This window comes from Corvus moneduloides, chromosome Z (genome assembly GCF_009650955.1).
Source record: "Corvus moneduloides isolate bCorMon1 chromosome Z, bCorMon1.pri, whole genome shotgun sequence".
In the NCBI taxonomy this organism is placed as follows: Eukaryota; Metazoa; Chordata; class Aves; order Passeriformes; family Corvidae; genus Corvus; species Corvus moneduloides.
Window position 1 is genome coordinate 40548559 of NC_045511.1, and position 13179 is coordinate 40561737.

A 13179-nucleotide genomic window follows, 5' to 3' on the forward strand; every position below is an offset into this window, starting at 1 on the left:
CTGTCCTGCAGTGAATTCTTTCTGCTGTTTTCATTTTTTGTAAAGGAGTAAAATGAATGGAAAATAACTATATTAAGTGATTGGCATTTGCATTACAGAAGAGCTCAGCTGTTAGAAAACACTAACATTGCCTAACTGAGGTCTTTGTGACCTTGCTTCTCCATATGTTCCATGCATGTCCAAGTCTTTGTTTACAGAATTTGTGTTCTGTTATGCTTTAATAGGCAATCACAAATGTAAGATTTGTTATAATTTGAATATTTGGCTTTTGGCACCTCTTTTACCTTTTCAAATGTGTTTTAATTATGTAACTGTGTATGCAGTAAGAAATCTGGAGGTCTTTAGTCTTTCAGGAAAAAGTGTAGGATTGCAAAGGATCAGGGCTATGGGATTATATGAATGAATACCTTTGGTTAAACCTGTGTAAATTGCTCACTGACTTTTAAACTGCAATTTGTGTCCTACCTGCATAGGTCCATTCTGACCCTGATGTATACTGTCTTTGAAATGGAAATCTTCAGTTGTTACCTCTAGATAGCTTTAAAGGCTTGACTGCCCACTCTGAATTCCTTTGAAATGCTTAATTTGAATCATAAGCTGTCCCTGCAAATGGTCTCATCATTTTGTTAAAAATCATGTCTCTTTTGAAATGGGTTTCTGTCTATAGGCCTCTTTGATGTGTTGCTTTGGTGTGGGGAATTCTTTAGAACTTTTAACTTTTGTATCTGGTAAAACTTAAACTTAGTCTGTAGTAAATTGGTAACTCATTAAAATAAATTTAGTTCTGCAGTAATATCCATTGCCTTTAGAAAAGAGTATTTCTCTAGATTGATTTGTCTACACATATTTTTTTTCTTGAAATTACTGCCAAATCATAGAATCACACAGAATGGTTAAGCTTGGAAGGGACATCTGGAAGCCATCTTGTCCAGCTCCCTGGTGAAGCAGGGACATGGATAGAAAAAAACTAATATTCATATATGTAACATGCTAAAGAGTGAGTTAGTTAGACAGGTGGTTAGTGTCTATGAAGTAGCACAACAGAAAAAAAGGAGACTAAATATAATGTCGGAAAAAAATAAAATTGCCAAGTTGCTTGTTTTTCCAGACTTGGGAAAGCTACATTATAGTCCAGTAAAACACTGAACGGGTACACGTCCTTCACCTGTATCCAGAGACAGACTTAAAACACCCAACCAACAAAGGGTACTGACAAATTTTGGAATATATGCTTTGGATTTCCAGATCTCTCAGCTAGTAGCCTCCTCAATTGGAGCCTGGGATAAAGGTTTTTACAGACAATTACAATGCCTTTTTAAAATTATTATTTTATATTTTTAATTTTTTTTCCTAGGATTTGGAATTATTATAATAATTAGATAAACATTAAAATACTGATTAGAATGATATTAAACAGTTTGCACCATAGCACTTTCTTCTGTTGGAAAGTGCTAGTCACTTAAATCTAAAATATTTCTGAAAAGATTAATAATTAAATATTAATAATTCCACTGACCTGCTCATCAGCTTTAGACACAGGGTACTAATGTTTTTAAAATCCACGACTATTTGATCCACTGGTCTTCCTTATTCCAGGTATTTCAAGAGTTTCACAGAAAATTCTGAAGACCTAACACCAGACCACTGTGTAGAAAGAATATTGTTTACTTCAACAGGCAATGACTAGGCACAGGATATGAAAGAAAGAAAAAATGTTCCTGCAGTTTATGTGTTCTCTGACACAATCACATTACTATGGACAAGTTGTGTAGCTCCTTACTACAAACCCTAGCTTTAAAAAGTTCATGTTGAGGCCATCATGCCAAATGTACCTGATTTATAGCCATGCTTATTAAAATCTGTAATAAAAATTCCATACAAGAAAAAATATTTGAAGTTATTGTAAAGGGAATATTTGCTACCTTGGTAACAAATAAAATCTGTATTACTACTGTGTATTTTATTTTCATTGAAGAACTGAATCCTTTTCAATTATTGTGTGGGATGGGAAAGTAGTAAACAAGGTTATAAATCTCTGGAATTTGCTTCATGGTAATAGTACATTAAGCAGGCAACTGGTATTCTCCATGCATTGAAGTAGAACTACTATGACTCACTACTTTATAATTACGTGAGGATTATTAACACAACAGGAGAAGTAAATTGGCTACTCAGCACGAGTATCACTCTGTGTTTTAACTAATTGCATATATCCTAGGTTAGCCGAGCTAGGCAGATCTCCTATTGTGCTTGGAATTGAGAGACATACATAAAAATGGTAATAATTTACACGGTAAAGTTGATGTTGAAAATTACAGAGGTTCTCAGAGGATTATTTAAATTGTTTGATATTTTTAATATATTTTTGTGTGATGGTTTGTTTGTTTAAAAAGCATAATAGCAACCAAAATTAAAAAAACAACAACAACAAAACAAACCCACCAAAACATTCCAGAATAAAACATAACACTCTATAGGATCCAATTGAAATTTTAGCTCTTATCACTCTTATGTATCTTAGGTGGCAAATAAGTTTGTCAAGTTGAATGAATATGCAAACCAGTACTGAAATTTTAATATACCTCTATCTCTTCTGAGTAGCTGCTAAAATCTTACATAGTCACAATGAGATGACAGCTTTCAAACCAAACACTTTTTAGAGGATGTGTGTGTATGTGTCTACTAAATAAATATAAAACTGTGTTCTGATAAGAATATTTATATTGTTTGCTGTAGTTTTAGGGAAGTAATGTTAATATGAAAAACATTTCACAGATTAGAAACACGCAAGTGATAGAAATGCAGTAGTATTTAAAGAACTATGCTGCTAAATGGTGTGAACTCCTTCTTTGGTTCTGGAAACACCAATGTGTGAAAAAATTCCTTTAATTAGTAGTCTTTGAAATAGCTTCCAAGAATAACGTACACAGATGTATAAGAATATGATCCTATAAACCTTTATGTAATGACTTGCTTGTGGGAACACAAATTGTGCTGCTGGTTTTATTGACTTCATATACAAATGATCAATTTAAGGATCAACTTGGATGTGAATGTATAGATTTTATGAGATGAATTAACATTGATATTATGATATGAAAAAATTTTCTAGCACACAGTTTTGTCTAAATCCTGAAAAAAGCTCAATTGAAGGGCTACATATGTAAAATAGTATTTTAGGATCAAGCGTCTTTAATCTATCTCAGTTCTAAATGCAACTGGAAATAGTTGCAATGTTCATTGCCTAACTAAATTTAGTATAATAAACAGGTCATGAAAAGTAAATAGAGGCAAATATCTTGTGTATGTGCACTCATGCATTTTCACTTTAATCTTTGCTTTTAGTAGAAAAAAATAAAATCTCAAATACCCTGTTTGTAAAACTTAATCAGTAGTCTATATACACAGCCAAATCCAGAGCATTTCCATCCACAGCATCAAAGAAGACAGGAAAATATCACAAATGCACAGTTATTACCAAACAGTTACAGATTTACAGTTATAGATTTTTACCAAAATAATAATTTCGTTTACTCTCTGACTTACGCAGTTCCTTTCTCCATTATTTAGTACCTAAAGGTGTTGAATAGAAACACCTAACATTATATATGAAAACAGAAAAATATAATTTTATTCAACATAACTGTCATGTGTAAAGAATAAAATACTTTTGTCAAAACCTGTTTTGAGGAACCTTAGCTGTGCAAGTTCTGTGTAGAATTTAGTTGATTTTCCTCAGAGCAGACCACATGGTGCTGTATTCTATATTTGTTGTTAACTCAGGGATATTTTAATTATAGCAGAGAGGAGCTTGCCCAGCATCAAGGCCTTTTCTGCTCCTCATGCTGTAAATGCAGTAAATGGGCTTCTCATGCAGTAAATGTCCTGGAGGTCCACAAGAAGTTGGGAGGGAACACATCTGAAACAGATGATTAGCGTTTGGGTTCACCATGGCCATGCCATATGGCATTGTGCTTGGCAGTAAAATCTGGGGCAAAGGAGTAACGGGGGACATTTGGATTGGCATTTTTCTCCCCAAGTCACCATTAGGTGTGATGGAGACCTGCTTTCCTGGAGATGGGTTGAATCCCTGCTGGGACAGACTGTGAGGATTGCTGGCTGGAACATTTGGGGGGGGTGTGTGTGAGGGGAAGGGGCAGGCCGGGCCGTGCCCTGGTGAGGCGAGGCCCTGCCCCGCACAGCCCAGCCCGGGCCTGTATCCCAGCCCCGCAGCGGCCACCAGTCCCTGGCACACTGGAGGCAGTGCCCGCACCCCACCCCTGGAGCCCCCGTCTGGCCTTGCAGTGGCCAAATGGCCTGAAGTCCCACCTGGGGGAAGAGCCCAGGAAGGCCAAAGAGTATTCAAAGCAGAACGTGGGATAAGAACGTGTCCTGACCCTACCTCCTCTTGGGATTTCTGTTGGCTAGACATGACTGGAACCAGGAGTGGTAGTTACATTTGTTCTTTCCTATATCTTTTCTGTCTTTCTTCCTTCCTTCTTTTTCTAATTCCCTCTTGTCCAAATTTTTGAGTAACTTAAAATTGAATGGGCTTAGAGTTTGTTAAGTTGGGCTGAGCTAATGCATTGAGAAATGTTTTATGTTGATTGAATGCTGCTCTACACTTTTGCCAAAGTTCTCTGATTTTCTAAAGCTGCCTGTAAAGGTTTTTTATATTGCTTTGACCTCTTCAGAATATCTTGTTACTGTTAGTCCTGCACATCTAACTCAGAATACCTGGACAACAGTAAGCCCTTTTAAAAGTCTCATTGAGCAAGTTTTTTGGGGCCTGGTACCTGCCTGCCCATAGGAAGTGGTGAATTAATTCCTTGTTTTCCTTTGCTTGTGTGCACAGCTTTTTTTTTACTTAATAAGCTGTTTAACCCACAAGGTTACTGTAGATCTGTTTTCTCTTTGGCACAATTTTACTACATTATGACTGAATTTATTGGAAAATTTCTTAGAGTCTGCTGGTATAAATTCTTTCAGTGCTCTTAGTATTCAGAATAAATTAAATAGCTCAGTGGTTTATAGATGGGCAAGTGTTTCTCTTAAGTTTGATAGTTGAATCCCAGATAATAACTGATTGTTGCCACAAAGGAATTAATTGCTGCATTTTGGGAGAGCTGGAGATAAAATGGTTTTTTGCAGTTCAGTCAACTTCTGATTGCAGTAAATATGACCATCCTCACTCCATTCCCTTTAAGCCTTTAACCATTCAGATGCATATCTTTGTCTTTTTTATATTTTCTGTCATGCTGGATATCATCGTTCAACAGGAAGGAAATATGATGTTTATGTGTTTAATTCTTTTTTTTTTACCCTAATGTAGATTTACCCAATAATGAATTTCAACAGTATGAAAAGCTTGAGGCAATTGCAGGTCTACTATTAAGAAAAGAGGAAATAAAAAAAGAAAAAGAAAAACTCTCAAAGGTCATTTACTTAAGTAGGTATATATTATAGATTAAAAAATTCTAATATTTTTTATTAATGACAATGTGTATATTATGACTTTTTAAAAAAACATTTTTTTCTTAGTAAAAATACCCCTCACACAAGAAAACTACAATACCTATAAAAGACCGTGAATTTTCCTTCTAAAATTAAAATTGAATTCAGATTGAAAAATAACAATAAGAAAAAAGAATTAATAAGGGACTGTGTAACTAATACATCTAATGAGCATCTAGAATGTATGGGTTAGTATATAGAAGAAAATATGCTTTGTTTGACAGCTTCTAGTTTTAACAACCTATAGTTCGAAAAATAATGTGTATAGCATCCACATTTCTTAATCTCTTTCTGTTGTCAGTAACAAAAGCGAGAAGTGAAAATAAATGTATTTAACTGAAAGAGTTTTACAGTATTTTCAAAAATCTTTTATTTCTTTCTCTTAGGAAAAAAAAAAAGAAAAAGAAAAAGCCTGCATAATTTATTTTGTTTGAAATTACTCTTCAGGTTTTTCAAATATATTTCTTTCAGAGCTGTCCTCTTGTAGCAGTATTTTTGTCCTGAAAGGGACATTTATCTGATTTTGTGTCTGGAACAATTGCTCCAGATGAGCATATTCCCATGGACAAATTTAAAAGCACTAATGCAGCTTTATCTCTTTGAAGTGTCCTCCTCTATCATCAGTATTCACCGAACAGCAGGACCCAAGATGTGGTGTTTTTCAACAAGTACCACCAAGTTTTTATTCAACTCTCACAAGAAAGCTATACTTCTGGCTCTCAAAAATATCACAGAATATGCTTCTGTGCAGCTAAAAAGAACAAACTAATAAAATATCTCTGACCTACATCCAAAAAACCCAATAACATATTTTATTTGCATGAGTCACTGAATATATCATCCAATAGAGCCAAAAACCTTTGTAGAAGTCTTGCAGGCTCTGCCAGTATTTTGCTGTTTTGCTCACAGATTTATTTGTAGTTTTGTTTCCTTCTGAGATCTTCCTGCAATGTACCTTTCTTGTTATTTACCCCATGTGTTCCTTATTTTGGTCAACAGCTCTACTTCGTAGGCAATGCCTTTTGTTAAGGAGGTAAGACCAGCCTTACTTGTTCAAGACAAAGACTTGACTCCAGCTGTGACCTTGACTATCTGTTCATGTAGGGAAGGGTTTGATTATGGCTGGCTTATATGTTTCTTTCTCCTAAAATGTTTCTTTCACCTCCAGTCCAGTGAAGCTCTTAAGCGCAAAGGAGCAAGTGCGTTTAAAACTAACCAAAATCATGCACATGATTCAAAAGGAACTTCAAACTTACATGATGGCTTAGTGACATTTTCTGATAATTTTTTCACTCTTATTTTCCCAATAATTCCCTGACTTTATTTTTATTTTCGGCTACTCTTGCTTTCATGAAGTTATTTTTTATAAGCCCAAGGCCTTGCTCTTGAGTGATAACACTCAACTCAGAATCCATGAATTTTTATGTGAAGCTATAATTTGTTTTGCCTTAGTGTATATGTAGACCTATGTTAGGAGTAGTGTTCAGCTCAAGATCAGAAAGAGATCATGACTATGACTTGGCTATGACTTCTAACAATGACACAATTCCTTGATCATGTCTGTATTATAACAGGAGAAATGTGAATAACCTCTCAATTAGAATTTATCCACATAAGAACAAAAACTGCAGTGAAGAGTTGCTATTAGATAAAATATTGTTTCTAAAATGTCCAGCATTTTTTGCTATATTTGATACATTGATTTATGTAGTATCCGTATATATGAATAGAGTTCTTTTCCTAAATATATAAAGTCCTTTCCTGAAATTCATGGGGTAGTTGCACACCCAGCAATCTTAAAATTTTAATGCATCACCACTCTCTCTTCTACTCCCTTTCCAGAAATGAATATTTTAAATTTTTTTTTAAAAATCTCTCTATGCAAATGCAATACAAGATGTGGAAGAAAGGGGAAGGGAAGGGGTAAAGTTAATTTTGTTGTCGTCATTTTGTGATTTTTTGGGGGTGTTTTCAGGTTTTAGTTTTGTTTTTTTTCCAAACACCAAGTCCAATTAAAGTTGTTTTCTTACCACAGCTTTCCACTCCTATACCTCCACTGGCTTCTTAAATACAGAAGTATAGCATTTTGGAGGGTGAAAATATTATTAACAAGATTTTTGTTTATAATGCATAATTGCTTCTAATTTGTTTATAATACAAAATTATAATATAATTTTGTACATTCGTAGTCCTCTTCCACTTTTTATTAATTTACTTATTTAATTAATCTAATTGTTCTATTTTTCTGTAGTACACATGATGCCACAAGGTTACACAGCAAAGGATAAGGTGAACTGTAGTGCAGGAAGGAAGAAAACCAATGAACAAGAAAATGTTAAAGAGATTTTCTTGAAGATTATTTGTCACACAGAAACCACAATGTTTCAGTTAACTGAGAGGATATACTGTACAAATATTTCTGAGTTTTGCTTCTTGATATAAGCTGAGACTTGCATTCACTTGTTCTCCTTACAGGTACTAAAAGTTTAGTATTACAACATGCACAGTAAACACAGAGCTATAAAAACTAGTTACACTTTTCCCACCCTGGACAGCAAGAGGAATTTATTAGTTTTATCTTTTTCCAAATGTTTCAATACTAAATTAGCAAATGACAGCAAACCAGAGTAACAGTGCTGCATGGTCAGTACAGTCCTCACACAAACATATGAGCCCTGAAAAGTGTTTCAATGTTAAAAATGCATTTTAACCAAGGTTTTACTCAGATATGAAAGCTCACATTAGATTATGCTTTTTTAAAAAAATCACTTTACTGAGAAATCTGCTTTGCCTGTTGACATTACCAATATAAATTTCTCTCCTGCACAAATTTTTTGCTTGTTCCAAATTAATTTTGCTGGCTTGCTCAAATAAACATTAAGAAATCATTTAATAGGAAAAGGAGACATGGTCACTTCATTTGTGTAATTGTATTTAAAAGGGTAGCAAAAATGATGATCCTATAAAATTTAAATCAAGCTCATGGGCCTGAATTGCAAAATTAGCAACCCTTGAATGAATTGTAGTCTACATACTGCCCTTTAGCTGTTACAGCTGAACAGGTTATTATACAACAGAATTATACATCATTGAGAAGTATGCAATGAATATCCGGAAACCAGTTTTAAAATAAACTCTGAAAAACAAAGGAATCCTTAGAATGATAAGTTGTTAGCTATTTGATATCAGACTGGCAATCATCCTTCCTTTCTCATCTTATTTTTATGACTTTGTTATCTTGGCCCTCACACCATCTGCAGGAAAAGGAATATTTCATTGCTAAGTGATCCTTCATATATTTTAAATTTATGTTTAATTTTCTAAAAGCAATAAGAAAGTTGCTCTTTTTGCCTTCCTTAGCCTGAAATTTTTGAGACTTGCTACTTACCAAACAAGACAAGATGCTGTTCCAAAAAGATCTTGGCATTACTATTCACTTAGTTTCTATTCTCTGTCACACTACTTGCTAAATATTTTTTTCTTTCTGTGTTGACCTGACAGCTATAAATACACATGACCCAAGAATACAAAAGAAGCTTGATATTTCCTTGAAAAACAAAGGAGAATAAGAGATGAACCTGCACAGGATAAAATCTTTCTGCTGCCTCATGAAAGAAATTATTCAATGTATTGACTGAGTCACCATTTGTTGTCAAGTGCAATGGAAAAAATTTCTTCTATTACTTTATTATTGACTTAGTTATGTGTCATAAAACTTTGGAGTTGAATTGCCTTCTACCAAAGCAGAATAATCTGTGTGAGCAGGTGACAATATTCCTATATAGTCCATCACCTGAAATTTTTGCTCTGTAATGATAAGCTGCAAATAGAGAATTAAAAGCCCACACAGAATCCTGTTAAGTTCTGCATGCTTTTGTAGTCAAGGATTGCAGTAGTTGATCTGGTACTATCCATATAGACTGGTAAAGGCTCCCACCAGCAAACCCTGCCGTCTCTTGCTGTTGACTTCTTTGGTCTGCTCTGCTGCCTGCTGATCAGGCTTCCATCTCCAGCCTCCTCTTTCAGCTGACTGAGCTTGTGACCAAGAACTTCAATTCAACCTGGTCATGGCCCATTCATGACATGTTTATTCCAGATGGACATCATTGCCTGTCAGAATGTGACGGATTCATTCACATCCTATTGTGACACAAACCGTGCCATAATTAAGCCTCTCCTGATGGGAGAGAGTTTTTAAAGTCCTTGCCAGGAGTTCCAGAGACAAACGGGACTCTCAGTCTTTGCTGCTTCTAGATAGTTGTTTATTAAGTCTTATCAGAGAAACAGAGCCGCTAGAGTGACCCAGACATAGCACAAAGCAGAGAATGCAGGAGAAAGACGAATTATCAAGATTACACAGCCTTTTTAAAGGTAAATTAACCAATGGTTACTAGAAACATATATTATTTTTACTTTTCTACCAATTATCTAGTAACACAGCCAGGAACTGGGGAATTCTTTGTCCAATCATCCCAAACTACTTTTACTGCAGAATATGGAGTAGTAGAAAAAGAAGAAGGTTTGGAGAACAACAATCCTCCATTTTTATGGTTTTTTGCTTTTATCTATTTACTACATTAACAAACCCAAAACCTCTAAATTTTTCACCCTGTGACAATCTTACATAGTATTTTATCACCTAGTTTACACCAGTGTAGATTCTAATTCTTCTCTAAGGGTGGGCAGTTTTTTCCAAGGACAAAGGTCAAAAACAGTGTTGTTCAGGGGGGTAAAACCCTTCAAAACAGGCAGAGAAATATTCTCTGCACTCTGGGTTCCTACGCTACTGTGTGTCAAATGGTATTTTACTGGTAAGAGATGTTTGCCTCTTTGATTTTTATATTATATCCTTTTAATGCCCTTACTCTAAAGTTGTGCCTTACTCCTAATAGAGCTAACTCTCATTGATTTGAATCATATTAAAGGCAAAAATTCCTAATAGAAGTGTCTGAACGTTTTGTACCTTGGATAGCACATGTGTGTCTCATTCTGATGCTGTTACATTTGCCTACTGTGCACCAGCATTTTTTCATTTCTTTGTACAGGTACTATGCTTACTGAGAAGTCACACTGCAGGAGTGTAAAAAAAATAGGATACTTAAAAATAAGTCTATTTTAAAATACATGAGTAATTTTAAGTCCAGAATCTCAGAATATGCTGAGTTGGAAGGGACTCATGAAGAGCGAGTCCAACTCCTGGTCCTGCACAGCCCCATCCCCAGGAATCACCCATGTGCCCAAGAACATTGTTTAAATGCTTCTTGAACTCTGTCAGGCTAATGCTGTGACTACTTTCCTGAGGAGCCCAGACACCCTCTGGGTGAAGAATCTTTGCTTAATATCCAACCTAAATCTCCGCTGACACAACCTCAGGCCATTCCCTTGGGTCCCGTCACTGGTCACAACAGAGAAGAGATCAGTGCCTGCCCCTCCCGTTTCCCTCACAAGGAAGTTATAGACTCCGGAGGTCTCCCCTCAGTCTCCTTTTCTCCAGGCTGAACAAACCAAGTGACCTCAGTCACTTCTCATATGGCTTCCCCTCAAGGCTCTTCACCATTTTCATTGGTCTCCTTTGGATGGTATCTAATAGTTTAACATCTTTCCTGTATTGTGGTGCCCAAAACTGCACACAATATTCAAGGTGAGGCTGCACCAGTGCAGACCAGGGCTGGACAGACCAGTACAATTCCCTCCCTTGCCCAGCTGTCGATGCTGTGCTTGATGCACCTCAGGACAGGGTTGGCCCTCCTGGCTGCCAGGGCACTGCTGACTCATGTTCAACTCACCATTGACCAGGATCCCCAGTTTCCTTTCCATGGCACTGCTTTCCAGCATCTCATTCCCAGTCTGTCCATAAATCCAGGACTGCCCCATCCCAGGTGCAGAATCCGGCTCTTTCCCTTGTTGAACTTCACATGGTTGGTGATTGCCCAGACCCCTGATTTGTCAAGGTCTCTGCAGGGCCTTCCTGCCCTCAAGGGAGTCAACAGCTCCTCCCACTTTTGCATCATATACGAACTTCTAGTCCCATGTCCAAGTCATTTATGAAGATGTTGAAGAGCACAGGGCTGAGGATGGAGCCCTGTGGAACCCCACCAGTGACAGGTCCCCAGTCTGATGTCACCCCATTCACTATAATCCCTTATGCCTGACCCGCGAGCCAGTTGCTCACCCATCCCATGATGTGTTTATCCAGCTGTGTGATGGATGGGTCCTGTGAGAGACAGTATCGAAGGCTTTAATGAAATCTGAAAAGATCAACTGGCTTCCCTTGATCAGATAGGTGGGTTACCTTGTCATAAAAGGAAATCAGGTTTGATAAGCAGGATTTTCCTCTCAAGAAGCTGTGCTGGTTCTGACCAATTACTGTGTTGTCCTTCAGGTGTTTTTCAGTACCCTCAGAATAATTTTCTCCATAGATTTACCAGGCACTGAAGTGAGACTAACAGGCCTTTCATTTGTGGAAATTTTTATAAGCTTAGTTTAACACTGAATTAGAACATACAAATTTCTGAAAGTTCATTTTTTATGAACTTTATATATTATATGAAATATTGCTATGATTTCATATATTTTCAAATATTTTCCAGGTAACTTCACACCAGATTTATTTTATGGAATAAGGAATATAAACAGATATTTTCAGTGCTAATTTTAAGGAATCACAATTCATGGAGAGCAATGTATTTTCTTAAGCAAGCAGAGAATCCAACCAAACAAAACATACATGAGACGGAATCTTATAGAAAACCCTATGAAGTAAGCTTTAGTACTCAGAGACCTATGCTAATCCTGTGCTCCAGACAGTCTTTCTCTAACCTGAACAACATCATACTGAGTAGGACTGCAAAGGTACATGAGGATACAGTCAAATTAGTTTGTTAAACAAGAGGTCTTACTAAACTCCAAAAAAAGCCTTAGTTTCTGCTGCAGTCTCATTTCTTCCCTGCCTCTTGAGCAAGGTGGGTGCCAGCATTAGTGCAAATTATTCCTCTGTCTTTTTTTGGTTAAAAAATGAACTATGAAATTGTGAAACAAACAGCTGGTCTTGATCAGAGCAGACCAGTGACTTTTCAGGCTTGCATCATGAATACAAAGTCTCACGCATCAGACTCTTGGCTAAGGCAGTACAACATTTTTGTAAAATTACCAGTAGTTTTATCAAGTTACCAGTGATTTATCATCATTAGTGGGATAAGTGGTACTCTTGTCGTTTTAATAAAAAACCCCCCAACCCTCAACTTCTGTAAGTTGCTTACAGTCATCCATTCTTGTGAAGTACCAATATTGCAAGTCAGAAACTTCTATAACAGAGGTGGACTCTGGGGACTCTAATAGAAAAGGAAATGCAGTCACTTGTCTTTAAAACAATGGAAATACATTGTTCATATTTGTACAGACACTTTCCATCCCATCTCTTTTTCTCCAAACCCTTGGATTGCACAGGCTAGCAAAGCAGTGTAATACCAGAAATAGTAAGAGGAAAATAATATAAATTCATCCTTTGTATAAGAGCCAAAGTAAAACTTCAGCAGTATGCAATGAGGAATAACAGAGGTCCAACTTTCATTTAGGAGTGTGGAGGCATAAAGCTGCCATGTAAGTGGCTCCATATTGGTGCATTTACATACAGGACTCCTATGCTCATGCTAGAATCATAGAGGC